Source organism: Panulirus ornatus, chromosome 72, assembly GCF_036320965.1.
Source record: "Panulirus ornatus isolate Po-2019 chromosome 72, ASM3632096v1, whole genome shotgun sequence".
NCBI lineage: Eukaryota > Metazoa > Arthropoda > Malacostraca > Decapoda > Palinuridae > Panulirus > Panulirus ornatus.
Window position 1 is genome coordinate 4,196,013 of NC_092295.1, and position 15,866 is coordinate 4,211,878.

Consider the following 15,866-nt stretch of genomic DNA (forward strand, 5'->3'; position numbering starts at 1 on the left):
AGCTAACACGGAATGTCAACAATGTGAGTAACAGCAACGGCAGTGGGCACCAACAGCAGAGATGAACAGCTGCAGCAGCAGTGGGCCTCATAGATGATTCTCTAAGAAACTATAAATCTGCTAGACTTCCTGGACTTTGGAACAACCGTGCTGGTCCGCAGTGAGGAGCGTGTGATAAGGAAGCTGAGGAGGTGCAAGAAGAATTCAGTGTATACCAACATCACGTTTTCTATACGCTTCTAGAGAATAAAGTTTTCTATTCGCTTATGACGAAGTTAGTGTAATATTTTCATTGAATTACTGAAGTGTTTCGGGAATTAGACTAAAGAAGAGTTTCTTGTTGAAATATGGTAATACATGAACATAATTGACAAATGAATTCGCTATCTAAGTATCCTCTTGATTCAAAAGGATCAAGTAAGCAAAAATAGTCAATGATATCTTGATTCGGTCAGCAGGGGAACCGCACTGAGGTATCATTGTCTGAGCTTGGAAACTCCCATGACACGTGACCTATAATGGTGCCATGAGGATGACCACCATCAACACAATGAACACTATGGACACCATGAACTGGTTACGCCAGTCTGGTTTCAGCTTCAGTGAAACCGTTGGCAATACACAATTGACATTTCAGAACCAGTCTCGGGTTCTTTGTCGTTGATTATGGCGGTGTGAGACAACTACCCCCTATTCTCTCTTCAGATTGCAGCAATAGTTGGCTAATAAGCTATTTGGGATGATCGTTAGCAGTGTCCCTGTTAGCCCCTGTACGATGCAAATTTCAAATATCAACCATTACGACACTAGGTGCAGTTATAATGGTATGCCATAAATGTTTTACACTATAGAGAATGGTAACGAAAGAAAACGACAGCCGGGCGTCAGGGTTTACTGATAACTATCGTATATCTTATATACTGGAAAAGTGTTGAAAGTATGTTTACCATGAAAAAAGGTTTATACTTATTAATAATGGTAAAAGTAGCAGTCGAAAATGAATAACCAGAAATCATCTTTTCTTTCTTAATACATCACAGTGACAAAATACCTTACCAAAGGCAACATTTAAAGATGGAGTAATAGAATTAGGTAATATCATTTTCAACCTAAACTGCTCTCACACAAGTCTCCCAGGCAAGAACAATTCATTAAATCATTTAATTTTAGTAAGTATGTTAATAACTATTGACTTAGAATTCATCGATATTTATGTATCGTCTTTATTGGTCAAATTTTCCAAATAAGGGAGCTCGAACTACATACATAGTTGTCTGCATATCAAGAATGACAACTTAACAACTAAGTTGGCCCTCAGCAACCTCTGACATCCTCCTGTCCTTCTTTTTCCTAACATTCACCTCCTCACCACATTCCCATAACCCCTCCAAGACATCTCCTCCCAAATTCTTCAACTCCCAAAACCTTTTCCAAACAAGAGTCAAAAGAGATTCTCTTTGGTTTATTTCCAGTCACCAGTACATATCAGGACTGTGATTATGGAGTCTTATGTGGAATTCTTACTCTCTGCCCCAGGAGTCCCTCTTATCTTTAAAAGGTTCCTGTAGCGCTAAGGAAGCACTTTTGGTATATTTAGTAGAAGCTAAGCAAAAAACGTTCAGCTTAAAGCTTTCCAATTCAAAAGACATATACTAGATATTAAGACATAATTACATCTGTTTCGTTTTCATCTAATTACTCCATATGAATCGTTGATTAATATAAGAAAGATGTTAATCAATGAATAGTGAACCAGAAAGTACTGATACCATGTTATGTGTATGATTCAATACATTAAGGTAGAAAAATGAAGATGGAAATTTGTATAAGTGCAAAATTTGAGACTGACAACTTTAACAAGAAAATAATCCCACAAAACTACAACATTAGTAGGACCCAACAAATCAAAAAGATTGAAAGTATATACAAAAATATTTTTCTTTAAGTTTCACAATAAATCCCACAAAATACGAGAAAAGAATGATGCTCTTTAATCCTAAATACTGTTGGTAAATCCCTCAAAGCATAGATCAGTCAAGTAATCTCCTCATACATTACAAACATCAAATTCTCTAGAATAAATTTTGAGTGATAGTTTATAATATACATATAAATGAAAATATTCCCATGAATGAAACTCACAATGAATCCCTTCATACTAAATAATTTTAGAATTCACAGCAGCTTAAAGTCTCAAAATTTAAAGACTGGATTTTAGTTCTTCCATAGCCACACACACACACACACACACACACACACACACACACACACACACACACACACACACACACACACACACACAGATGCTAGATAGAAAAACAGTTGAAGTATATTCTTTGTTGATAAAACAAGAAGCGGAATAAACATATTGGCCTTGATTAAAATCCATTATGAATTATATGAGTTTAACGACACAGTACATAAATATTAACTGTTATAAAGTATATCGATGAAGATTTTTCTTTTTATATTATGATGATATTAAAGGCTCCAATCGACCTCTAAATGACATAGATCCATAAACTATTTATGTACATTAGTCTACTCAGTTAGCTAAAAAGTTGTAATTGTCTTGAAGAAATGTACTCGCATATCTACTCATATGGCATAAGTTTCTTCATTCTAAACTTCCTTCCTTTGGCTTTTCTGCTTTCCTTCTGCTCTCTAAGACATGACATCCTCCACAGTTTGTTCATTCTGTTAGTTGTTGAATTTCTTCTCATACCCTGTAAATGAATATGTCCCTCTTTTCATAGTTTTACACAAAAGCTACGCTTTCGACGTCCTCGCAGTTTATACAATAGTTATATTATATATTTTCATATAGTTTTAAGCAATACCACATTTTACAATATCTTACAGTTTCAGAGATTGGGTGCATTTTATACTTTCATTATAAAAGATCTACCATCTGAATATCTTGTCTTTTATTTGAAATATTTTAGATACCATTAAAACCATCTTGATCATCCTTATTGTACGTTCTGCCATTTAAATCTAGTTCCAATCCTCTTTTTGTATAGCCTTTTAATCGTATTTTCAAATAAATTTCTAATACTTGTTTAGTTTTAGTAAGGTTCGTTATTACTGTTAATCTAAAACTCATACATACTAAATAAGCTTAACAGATATGCCACAGGTGATAATTGTAAACTCAAAACACGTGATCAGTGTGCCCAGTACATCTCCAAGATGTGATTATTACTGTAAATCTAACACTCACTAATGATGAAAAGGCTCTGTCTATAAATCGACACTGTTTAAAAGGGTTTGCCTAAACCTTAAAACTGAATGATAAAGTCAATTAGAAGTTAGATTAAGATTAATATGAACAAACTACAGTGGATTCAGAATTTATATAATACTGCAAATTTATCATCAGTATCGACATTTTTTTTTTTCTAAGTTGATATGTTGGTAAGAAAGACATGAACAACCTTCTTATCAATTCCCTTCCTTTGAAGCCTTTGTCTGAATTCTTGTTTGTGAAGACGCTTGTTTGTATATTTTCTACTTGATAGTCTACTAATTCGGTCTCTCATTAATTAGCTAGAGAAGGGTAAGAATTAGTTATCAGTGATAGTAAACTGACCATCTAAGTTATGAAATGCCATTCGAATCTCATTTCCATCAGATTTCCTCTTAAGGTTATGATACCGTCGTCCTCATCAGTCTCCCCTCTACATCAAAGGTAATCACTATGGAAGAAAATGGATTACGCTTGTCACTTGTTATGATCCGAACCCGTAGAGTATTTCACTGTGGGCTACATATTTTCTTATGATCAAAAAATGTATTACATCTTTATTTTTAACGATACAGTTCTGTCTAGTACGCAAGATATAGAAAAATTCACTATTTTGTACGATTGTGTTATCTGTTCATTGAAGAGTGTTTCTGTTTAGATGCGTAGCTTCTTTCTTTCACACAACACAAGTGATGTTAAAGGTGAGGAAAGAAAATGCTATGAAGAAAAGGTGCTGGAAACCAAGAAGCAAAAGGTGCTGGAGACCAAGAAGCAGAAGGTATTGGAAGCCAAGAAGCAGGACTGAAATCCAAGAAGCAAAATGAGCTGGAAACCAAGAAACAATTAGAGAAGGAAGCTTATAAGTAGAAGGTGCTGGAAGCCAGGATGCAGAAGGTGCTGAAAACCAAGAAACAGACGGTGCTGGAAGCGAAAAATAAACGATATTGGAAACAAAGAAACAGAAGTATAATATGAAAAATTAAGGACTTTTATATGGGACATACACTTATAAAGAAACTCCTACTGAAAGAGAACTTAATGTTTCTTATAGAGAACCATCCTTCTGCGGATAGCTGTAGACTTTCTGTCCATCGCAGAATCAGATGAAACAGCCACAATACCCTAGATCATCCTACACGTAGTCTATGCTCACATTAGCTTTGAAGACGTCAGTGTAACCTCAGTAGCTAATTAAGAAAGAAATTACTTCCTCTTATAGATTATGAATTTTGCTCCTATTTTCCTCCTTCCAGCAGCCCTGATAGGCTTTAGAATGAACTATTCTGGAAGAGTGGTCTATCAATGGAACACTCTATATGAAATATGACTTTTTTAAAGGGACTAAAAACAATACAAGCTACAGCTAAGGTTATGCCGAGTTCTGGATGCTAAAGCTAGTACTATGATGGGTGTTAAGAGCTAAAGCTTAGAATGGAATTAGCAATGGAACTTAAAACAAAGGAAATAGTATCTAAAGCAGACAAGTAGATGAGGAAATAATCCACGATAAAGAAGAAACACAGAAGGTAAAAGGAAGAGGAGGTAACACGTTCAGGACCTAATTACTACCTGTCAAGTAACTGTAAGTGAGGTACCCTTTGATTACTATCTTAATTACCTTCCCTTCACGTGGTTGCTAGAGGGTAACTTGTGTTTACTGAACCCTTGGCGATGCAGAATGGAATTATTGAATGAGATTATCACCACAATACGTCATATAAAACACAAAGATCGGGAGCGTACAAACTATGTTCAACTACCATTTAGTTTAAAAAACTCGTAGACATCCTTACAAGAGCTGACCTCGAGCAAGAGTGTCCTTCATACCTGCTACTGAACACTTAACGACACCCAGGGTCAGAAATCCTCAAAAAGACGATAGAAATGCGTGGCATATTGCTCAAGGAGTATTATTCCCCATCTTCCTGTGTGGCTTTGCCACTCCCTCACATCCACTTCGTTGCTAACAACAACGTTCGTCGCCTCCAGTTATTTCTGTGAATAATTGAGGAACAGCAGTTTCTCGGCAATCTGGGATCGCATGACGCCAAGAAGCCAGCCCAGGTATGGGGACCATTACCTTCTGTTTACCTGAGAATATGTGAGTGAGCTTAATTATGGCTATCGTCGCCTTGTTCCACGCTCCTCGCACGCTCCATCTTCCAAGATTAATACAAAAAAAGCTGGAATGCCTCTTGACCTCGCTACGTTCGTGGACACACAAAAAAGCATTTACTTTGCTTATGTGGGAAATTTATTACATGTGTACTTCCATTTCCTATATGATTTCGGGATGTGATATATGAATTTATCCAATACAAAAATATAAGAAATGGTGTTGTTATTAAGCCATTTGTAAATGGAAATATATTTCGGGAAAGTGAGAAAAAATGTAGAAATATTCATGATTTATTTCTAAGGACTTTTAGATAAAACACTTGGAATATTTAGCGTTACTAAAACATATTTCATTGAGGTCGATGTCATGAGTTTGTTCAAATGAATATTGAAAGTTGTTGACGGAGAATTTTATGCACTGTTCTTCGAGCATGATTCGTGTTCTTTCAATGTTCTTGATGTGTTTCTTTGTTCATTACCTGCTCATTTACTTCATGACACATAGTTTCATTAATCACGACATGGTCATTTGACTCATGATGTTTTTATTCATAGTTCACAAACAGTACATTCATTGTTAATGACGTGTTCATACAGTTCACGATGTTCTCATACGCTGATCACTATGTGTTCATCCGTTTTTCAGGACGTGGTCAGCGTGAAGAACATTACGGTTAGAAATATCAAAGAATATCAATTGAACGTGCACATCTCTCAAGCTTCGGCTGTCTTGTGGGTGTTTACCCTTAATTTGCCTTTATGTAGGGGGAGCTGGGGAGAATAGGAGGGGCAAAAGGTAAGGGAAGGGAGGGAAATGGAAGGAGATTAAAGGGTAGGGGGTGGTATGGGAAGGGGAGAGCTCCTGGGGGTGTGTGCGTGAGTGTGGACGACATATCTCTACGGACATTTCACTCCATCATTAGATGGCCCTCAATACGATGGGGAACTTATCTATTTCCTCTTTTTCAGCACAATGTGAACAGGTGCTCTTTCTCCTTGACAATCAGAGTCTAAGGTGAGCAGGTACTCTCCCTACTTGACAAACAAAGGTCTGAATTGGCTGTGGTACAGATGTTATTTGAAGAGCTTTTCGAAAGACCTACATAGTGTCATAGATGGAACCTATTTGTACTGTAGAGGCAGGGAGTTTTACACTTGTGGTGCCCTATCTCTTGATCAAATGGCGAGGGATAATGTAGGAAACGTAAGCAGATATGAGTATAAGGGTATACCTCAAGGAGGGCAAGGAATAGAAGTGTTATACTCTTGGTATGACCTAATAGTTCATTTAAACTCTCTTTCTTTCATTTTCTCGCCTTCTCTCTATAGGTAGCAAGTGGTAGGCAGCCACCAGCCAGGGAAGTACTATCCGTATCCGCCCGGGTATCAGCAAAGTTAGTGACGGTTGGACAGTGAGCCAGCAATTCAGTGACTGTGAAGGTGTACTCTATTGTTCCAGGTTGCTGTGTTTTCTTTCTACCCCACCCACACATGGGCTACTGGCAATCACTCCACAGACATACAGCCTCCCCGTCTGACACATGACACTTGACAACATGTAAGTCACACGATACTTTCCTCGTAACTCTAGATTATCTTGTGATGAACGATACGCGCTTGTTCTGTCCTTCGGCAAAATACCATTGTATCTACTCGTAACTATTTTCTTTCTTATCTATCTATCTATCGATATATATATATATATATATATATATATATATATATATATATATATATATATATATATATATATATATATTTTTTTTTTTTTTTTTTTTTTTTTTTTTTTTTTTTTTTTTTTTTTTATACTTTGTCGCTGTCTCCCGCGTTTGCGAGGTAGCGCAAGGAAACAGACGAAATAAATGGCCCAAACCCCCCCCCCCCCCATACACATGTACATACACACGTCCACACACGCAAATATACATACCTACACAGCTTTCCATGGTTTACCCCAGACGCTTCACATGCCTTGATTCAATCCACTGACAGCACGTCAACCCCTGTATACCACATCGCTCCAATTCACTCTATTCCTTGCCCTCCTTTCACCCTCCTGCATGTTCAGGCCCCGATCACACAAAATCTTTTTCACTCCATCTTTCCACCTCCAATTTGGTCTCCCTCTTCTCCTCGTTCCCTCCACCTCCGACACATATATCCTCTTGGTCAATCTTTCCTCACTCATTCTCTCCATGTGCCCAAACCATTTCAAAACACCCTCTTCTGCTCTCTCAACCACGCTCTTTTTATTTCCACACATCTCTCTTACCCTTACGTTACTTACTCGATCAAACCACCTCACACCACACATTGTCCTCAAACATCTCATTTCCAGCACATCCATCCTCCTGCGCACAACTCTATCCATAGCCCACGCCTCGCAACCATACAACATTGTTGGAACCACTATTCCTTCAAACATACCCATTTTTGCTTTCCGAGATAATGTTCTCGACTTCCACACATTTTTCAAGGCTCCCAAAATTTTCGCCCCCTCCCCCACCCTATGATCCACTTCCGCTTCCATGGTTCCATCCGCTGACAGATCCACTCCCAGATATCTAAAACACTTCACTTCCTCCAGTTTTTCTCCATTCAAACTCACCTCCCAATTGACTTGACCCTCAACCCTACTGTACCTAATAACCTTGCTCTTATTCACATTTACTCTTAACTTTCTTCTTCCACACACTTTACCAAACTCCGTCACCAGCTTCTGCAGTTTCTCACATGAATCAGCCACCAGCGCTGTATCATCAGCGAACAACAACTGACTCACTTCCCAAGCTCTCTCATCCCCAACAGACTTCATACTTGCCCCTCTTTCCAGGACTCTTGCATTTACCTCCCTAACAACCCCATCCATAAACAAATTAAACAACCATGGAGACATCACACACCCCTGCCGCAAACCTACATTCACTGAGAACCAATCACTTTCCTCTCTTCCTACACGTACACATGCCTTACATCCTCGATAAAAACTTTTCACTGCTTCTAACAACTTGCCTCCCACACCATATATTCTTAATACCTTCCACAGAGCATCTCTATCAACTCTATCATATGCCTTCTCCAGATCCATAAATGCTACATACAAATCCATTTGCTTTTCTAAGTATTTCTCACATACATTCTTCAAGGCAAACACCTGATCCACACATCCTCTACCACTTCTGAAACCGCACTGCTCTTCCCCAATCTGATGCTCTGTACATGCCTTCACCCTCTCAATCAATACCCTCCCATATAATTTACCAGGAATACTCAACAAACTTATACCTCTGTAATTTGAGCACTCACTCTTATCCCCTTTGCCTTTGTACAATGGCACTATGCACGCATTCCGCCAATCCTCATATATATATATATATATATATATATATATATATATATATATATATATATATATATATATATATATATATATATATATATACATTCGTCATTCAGTACACAGCTTTGCTTCTAACTCTGATATAGTAGAATCGTCACTGAAATTATTCTGGCAGGGCTAGCTGACCAGACTGGAGTCCGCAGCGATTCAGAACATGTGTTCCAAAGACAACATAGATTCGAGGTGACACCATGATACAAGTTGTTCCAGCTTTGACAAATAATACATATAGAATGTGTGGCGGCTCGCCTGGTATCACATATTGACCAGTAAATGCAACAGTGGCGTCACAATGGAAATCAAAGTCATATACTATGGCCCACTTATCTATCAAGATATGAATGACCATAGCACTTACGACAAGAGAAGTGTGCATGTTCATATTTTTTCTGCCTTTATTTACGTTCTGAGCTATATTCTCCGCCGTTCAGCCAGTCGTTTACAGAGAACTGCAAAGGAGATAGTAACTACAATTCCTAAACGAAAGCCACTGAATCATTGTTCTGTCAACTGGCATCTCATAGAAATCTTCGCTAGGGAGTCAGTCTCCCTTTCCTAGTGCAGATTTCCCATTTCAGGTAAATACACAAACATATCATCATGTCCATTATAGAATATAGTTCACTTGGGTTTGACTCAAAAATATCATATCACTACCTTCCTATATAATATACGACTTTTCTTGCATTTCTGTAGTCATGATCCCACACCACAATGCTCTCTACATGTGAAGTGGGTATGAATCAAAATGTACATATCCATTTGGCTATGCTTTCAACACAACACACTCAGTTGTCTTAAATCTATCACACATCAGCCTCCTAACTTACTGTGCCCATCACAACAAACAGCTTTAGAATGAGATAACCTAAAATAAACATTACTGAAAGATTCGCCCGAGACATATCACTGTCAAGCAAATGAAGCGATGTCCAGATAAGGTCACTAGTATCCAAGATCTCCCAAACTTACCTAAGACAGTATAGTTACGACAAGTTAATCTTTTGATTCTGCAATATAAAGCATCGTATAGAACATGATAAAAGACACAGGCATTTTCCGTCTGTTAACTTGCGAAATAAAGCCTAGTATTCATAAAAAGTGTCCAGTGATTTTGAAAAGAATTGGGATCAAAGATAAGAGACTAACGATTGTTTAGACATTGTGTACCTAAAGATATCTGAGGTAACGTGGCTGTTATGATCATTAAGATGTCATGCAACAGGTTATTTCTTAATGCACAGTTTTCCGTGAAGTGAATGAAAGAAGAACAAGAATACAAATGCAATTATGTTTACGAAAATCACTTAGTCGAATGATGATGATGATGATGATGATGATGATGATGATGATGATGATGATAATGATAATGATAATGATAATAATGATAATGATACTAATCATAATAGGTTTATGGAATGCATTTCAATCTTGCAGTCCTGTGTTTTCCCAATTTCCTCTTTCTTGTGAGGAATCAACTCGTCAGATCTCTCGCTATTTAAGCTAATCATAAGGCATTAAGCAGCACTCATACAGCAGACTAAACCAAGGACAACATGGAACTAAGACCATAGGTTTTACCAAAGTCACTCACTCCTTATGGGTTATCCAAAAAGATGACTTTCAGATGTACGTATGAAAACCTAAGAATCAATCGTAGTCTATACAGAGAAGAATTGCAATTGATTGGTATATTGTTACATTAATCAATCCTTGAGCACGATGATACCACCCTTGAGCACAGCGGTACGACCCTTATGAACGATGGGACGACCCTTGAGTATTACAGCCTGGCCTTTGACCTCATTCTTAAGGATAAGGTCAGCCACCAAGCCATCATACTCCAGGGTCAAACCGTCGTGCTCAAGAAGGCAGAGAAGTGCATTGATCCAACAAAACGTGCTAAACCAGCCATATTCGTATGACATAATGCCTTATAGCCTGTCATATCATTGACGTCACGGTGTCTTTAGGTGTGACATATTCTCTCCTCCAACATTTGACACTGATGGACGATGGTGGAGAGAGAGCTGTTGACGTTGTTGTTGGAACTGTTGGAGATGGACGCAAAATCTTACCGATTCATCCGTTCTCTGAAAAAACAAAAGAATGTTAGAAATAGATTTAGAATAATGTCAAGGGTATTTGTATGGGATTGTACACATCAAAATGGTGCTTAGATTTCGCATAGATAAATGTAGGGGAAAAGTATAGATAGACAGCTACACATTTCAAAATGATCGCATATTGTTGATATAGATAACAGGAATGATACAGAATAGATATAGCATTATCCATATTAGAGTGTAACGCAAAAGATAATATAGACAAGAGGAATGGTATAATATAGGCATGCAAATGAATATTCTCATTATCAAGATTCTCAATGAACAATGTTTTTTCTATATGATGAACAGCTGAGTTGACTGTGGTCCGACTGCTGCAACCTGGATTCGAACCTAAGCGCTCCGACTCTCGACTGCCCATGAATGTCATTGTCAGGAACGTTAACAGCTACACATTATTTTTCCGACGGAACACGAAACGTTTGATCCAAATAAATGTTTTCATTCCCACATGACATAATCTACCTCACAATCTTTGAAAAAATATTTACTACAGATCTCTGTATGAAACTTGTGATAGAAAAATCCAATATAGAGATGTTTAAGAAGTAACTTTCTCCTAAATGAAAGATGACTTACTTGAATACTTAGATGGAGAGTAGTTAAGTTTACTTGTGAGTATTGAAGAAATCTCTAGATAGCATAGATGAGTATGATAATCGCCTCTGAAAAGGGAGAGATACAGGACAACCGGCATAGACAACAGATGTTAGTTTAGATTAAGAAAGGTTAAAGTATAATCGGTCATACGATACATTTGCGTTTTTCCTTGTTGTAAATACAATCCCCTACATTAATCCACAAAGTCTTGTCTTTATCTTACCGCTCTTTACAGTTTGTGCTTTAGTATAAACTTCATTTGATAGCTTTAACTGTCTCCATTAATATCGTTGTGGTTAGGTTTTCAAAAATCAGCGTAGAGGTTCTCAGATGCCATGATCTTATTCATTATGCCCATCTCACCTCCAGGCACATACCTGCTGGGTAAGCATGTCCTTCGTCGGGAGAATCTCTCCCAAAGTATAATGAGGAGAGGCTGCTCCCCACTAAATGGAAGGTACGATACTCAATCATCCACACTTTCGTATGGGAAAAATCATGTACAGGGGTTGTTGTGGTTGGTGACCCTAAGGGACTGCTGATCTAACGTTGTGTTCTCCTACGAGTGAAGCAAAAAATAGAATTTTTGAAAGCACGTCTTTCTATTTCTGAGCAGAGGGTGGGATGCCGTGTCGTCACACTGTCAACTGATTACAATTACTACGGAGATTGGTGGTTCTCTCAACTGTTTATTGTTTTTACAGTGTTTACCATCACTGTCTAACGATACCATCAACACACATCGCTAGTATAGCATCTGTTGTCTTCAGTTTCGATATTGCTATTGCTATGGAAATTATAGATGCTATTTATCAAAGTGTGAGAAGGTAGATGAATAGAAAATCAGGGTCAGGAAGGCAACTGGCATTGATTGAGAGCACTGTTAGTGGCGGCGTTTGGCACCAAGTTGCAAGTAGATCAATAACAGGTCCTTTGATTACCTTGACTATACAACGAATGACGTCATTCTACTTAGGTAAGAGTACAGCACTCCTGGAAAGTTGCGTCTTGCCACAGCCGTGTTGTCAACCCTCCCACGTGTTCTACGGAGGTGATGCCTGAGACGAAGATTTTTCCTTCGTCTCGTAGCCGTCATGAACAGCCACATGTAACCTCAATCTTAATTAAGGCCTCTGACCTTGATCCGTAACGTAACCTGACCTTTGACCTCAAATATAGCCCAAGTTCTATGCATTTTGACCCCAAAACATATACTAAGACTTACAGTTCTTTATCCAAACATATTCCAAGAACCATGGTTCATGTTCCCCCAAATACCATATAATCGTAACCCTTGACCCTAAAACGTTGCCTGATCCGTGACCCTTAACCACAAAATGTTCCATAAGATCCACCCTTGACCTCAAGGATAAATGACCTCTGACCTGATTTGAGACTTTTTATCCTTCATTCCTTACCCCTGCCTTCTCTCATACACCCCTCCCCCCCAAGAATGACCTCACATCGAATACTTGGAGACATGACTATTCCTCTGAGCATTTCTGTAACTTAATTCTTTGATGGTGTGAGGAATAAATTGGCGTGTGATCCATTACGTGGAAGGTAAACACGATACTCACCTGGAACTAAAGTGATCCTTGCGCACCTGTGTACAGTGTAGTTAAGGTAAGAGCATGACCACTTAATGACAGCGATTCTTCTTCTTCTATTCGTCTAAATTGCCACGTACAGCGGGACGAAATGACTTTATGACGCTCGATCTTACAAAAATAATTCTTACTACGAAATGTAAAGAAAATATAAAACAATAAATCAAATATATGGCATTCTCAAAGTCACGAGTTTGAAGGCTATCAAGATACAACCCCAGCAAGGAAATGATAAGTTTGGACAGCATTTTATGAGGATTTGATCTATAAGACTTACTCTGAGTGGCGATTGAAACTTGAAATAGATCACTTTGTCTTGACGAGAGTAATGCGTATAGAATGACGAGGAAAATGGAGCCAGTCAGAATGCTTGAGATTTGTAAACATGTCGCGATTTTTAGCATCAATAAAAAATGCTTTTTTGGCTGAGCAAAGTACGACAAAAATGGTGATAAAAGGAAAAACAACAATAAAAGTTGTTACTTATCTTCTTCTTGACTATATGCTTTTAAGGATAGAACGTAACACGGAACAAACAATCGAGACAAGTTCGATTTGTCAATAACTGATCGTTCAGAGTTCGAGTGATGTGTGCTGAGCTGGAGACTGATGGAAACTGTTGTATCAAACAACTATCAGGAGAATTTTTTACACACACACACACACACACACACACACACACACACACACACACACACACACATTCTCTCTCTCTCTCTCTCTCTCTCTCTCTCTCTCTCTCTCTCTCTCTCTCTCTCTCTCTCTCTCTCTCTCAGAGTAAATCTCACATAAAAGATGATGAAAGATATGATTAATTGTCTGAAACACTTTTCTGCAAGTTACGTAAACAATAAAGTATTTCTAACGTGTCCACTTCCCTCAGTAAGTCAGGAAGTGTCAAAGAGCAGAAAGCATAATGTCAGCTCACCTTCGGCTTCAGGAAGCGATCTTCATTTCCATCCATTATTTAAACTGAGGAAGTCAGAGGAAGTCTTGCATTCACGGCAAGACTTCCGCGTACGGATGACGCTTTATGAATTCCCTCTTGTAACTTCTGAAGAATACTTCCTTAATCGTGCATTCGGTTCTGGAGAGCATCGCAGAGTTTGGAATGAGCGATCACAACACGAGTCATGCGTTGATAATGTGCTTGCCACTCTGTCCAAGATGTGTTGACCAACTTTATGGTTTGTGAATCAGGCACAACGGTTGCCTCATAGGTTAGAGTAAATGCTCGCTGTTTATTGGTTGTTTTGGTGGATCATACTATTGTATCCATTGGTTATAACGGAACTTACATCAACTGGTTATAAAGCCCTATGCCTACTATTCATAAAGGTGTATGTCGATTGCATGTAAAAGAATATATCGATTGTTTATAAAGGTAAATATTTTTCTTTTTCATTATCTTATAATCATTCAGTTCGTAAAATGCAAGATTCGAACCTTTGTACAAGAGTAACGACAGTCACATATGCTGCAACTCAGCCAACTGTGCTAATTTCAGTTCACATCTGGATACCTTATCAGCAGAGCCAATCTTATAGCCTCCCAAAGTTCACTGTTTCTCGAGATTTGTCTTATCATGACGTGTGACGCTCAGTGGTAAGGAATGAATGAAAAAAAAGTTTGTCTACAGAAATAAAAGTCACAAATAATAAAATTTACAAATTTAACGAAAGAATAATGAAATAAAGAATTGGAAGAGCATAAGTTATGTACATATGAAGAAAACATGAAGCTTGAAAAATAGATAGACAAATTCATTGTAATTTCTTACCCAGACAAATGCAATTAATATAATCTGTAAATACGTTCGTGTGACATAAGCTTGATTGGGTCTCTCTGTGAGGTCTCCTACATAAGACATCTCTCAGTCTGTCTCTCGCCTCACAAGTATGAACTTCATTTAATATAAATCTATTCCTTAATTCTAACCACATTGACAATGTTACTTCGAATAAATTTCAATCAATAATACATCAAAAAATGGGACACGTTATCACTCTGAGAAATTAATACTGATATGGCTAAAAAGATAAATTATTGACACAGGTTGGTAAAATCAATAAATGATTTATGGAGAGGGTTTCCATTTTATGAATTTGAGGTTGAATCTATTCGCAGATTTGTATATGAAATTCATCTTCGTTAAGACAAGAGACAAACGTTGTTGTTGAAGGAGAGGTTTGGCATTGGTTTGTGGTGCTCAGGACAAGGAAGATATCTGCAAAATAATCATAAATTAAAATTGATGAACATAATGAAAACATAAGAAAGGCAGGGGTATTTCTTGTGATGGAATACAAAGAGATAGGAAATTATAAGGGAAAAATAGTAATGATGAAGTGTTGATTATTTGATTATATATCTGAACCACTTTCTCTCTCTAGTGTGTGTGTGTGTGTGTGTGTGTGTGTGAGTGTGTGTTTAAAATGAAGCCTTATGCGATAGATATTTAAGATAATCAAATTAGTTATACTGAAAGTTATAAAGAAACAGATAAAAAACATGATGAATAGATGGTTGGAGAAAATGTTCATGGATGTTTAAGATAATTTAAACATTTTGTCTCATACTTCTCATTTCTGTGGAAGTCTGCTTCAAATTGGAACCACCGCAACATTACACTCACACACACACACACACACACACACACACACACACACACACACACACACACACACACACACACACACACGTATAATTACGAAACAATTGAATATTATATTTTTCTTTTTCAACAAAAGTCTTCACGATAACAT

The 15,866-nt window shown here is 37.7% G+C and overlaps 1 protein-coding gene across 9 annotated transcripts in view; it reads right to left on the reverse strand.

The window, feature by feature from the left end:
• The window catches only part of pros (homeobox protein prospero), an 844,893-nt gene that overhangs the window by 588,382 nt on the left and 240,645 nt on the right, over positions 1-15,866 (reverse strand). For 7 of the 9 annotated variants that reach the window (XM_071660580.1, XM_071660579.1, XM_071660584.1 and 4 more), the window contains exon 3: positions 10,844-10,858. The exons of the other annotated variants lie outside the window; for them this stretch is intronic. The gene's annotated coding sequence lies outside the window, so the exon portion shown is untranslated. The remainder of the gene's footprint in view (positions 1-10,843; positions 10,859-15,866) is intronic. 9 annotated transcript variants of the gene reach the window in all.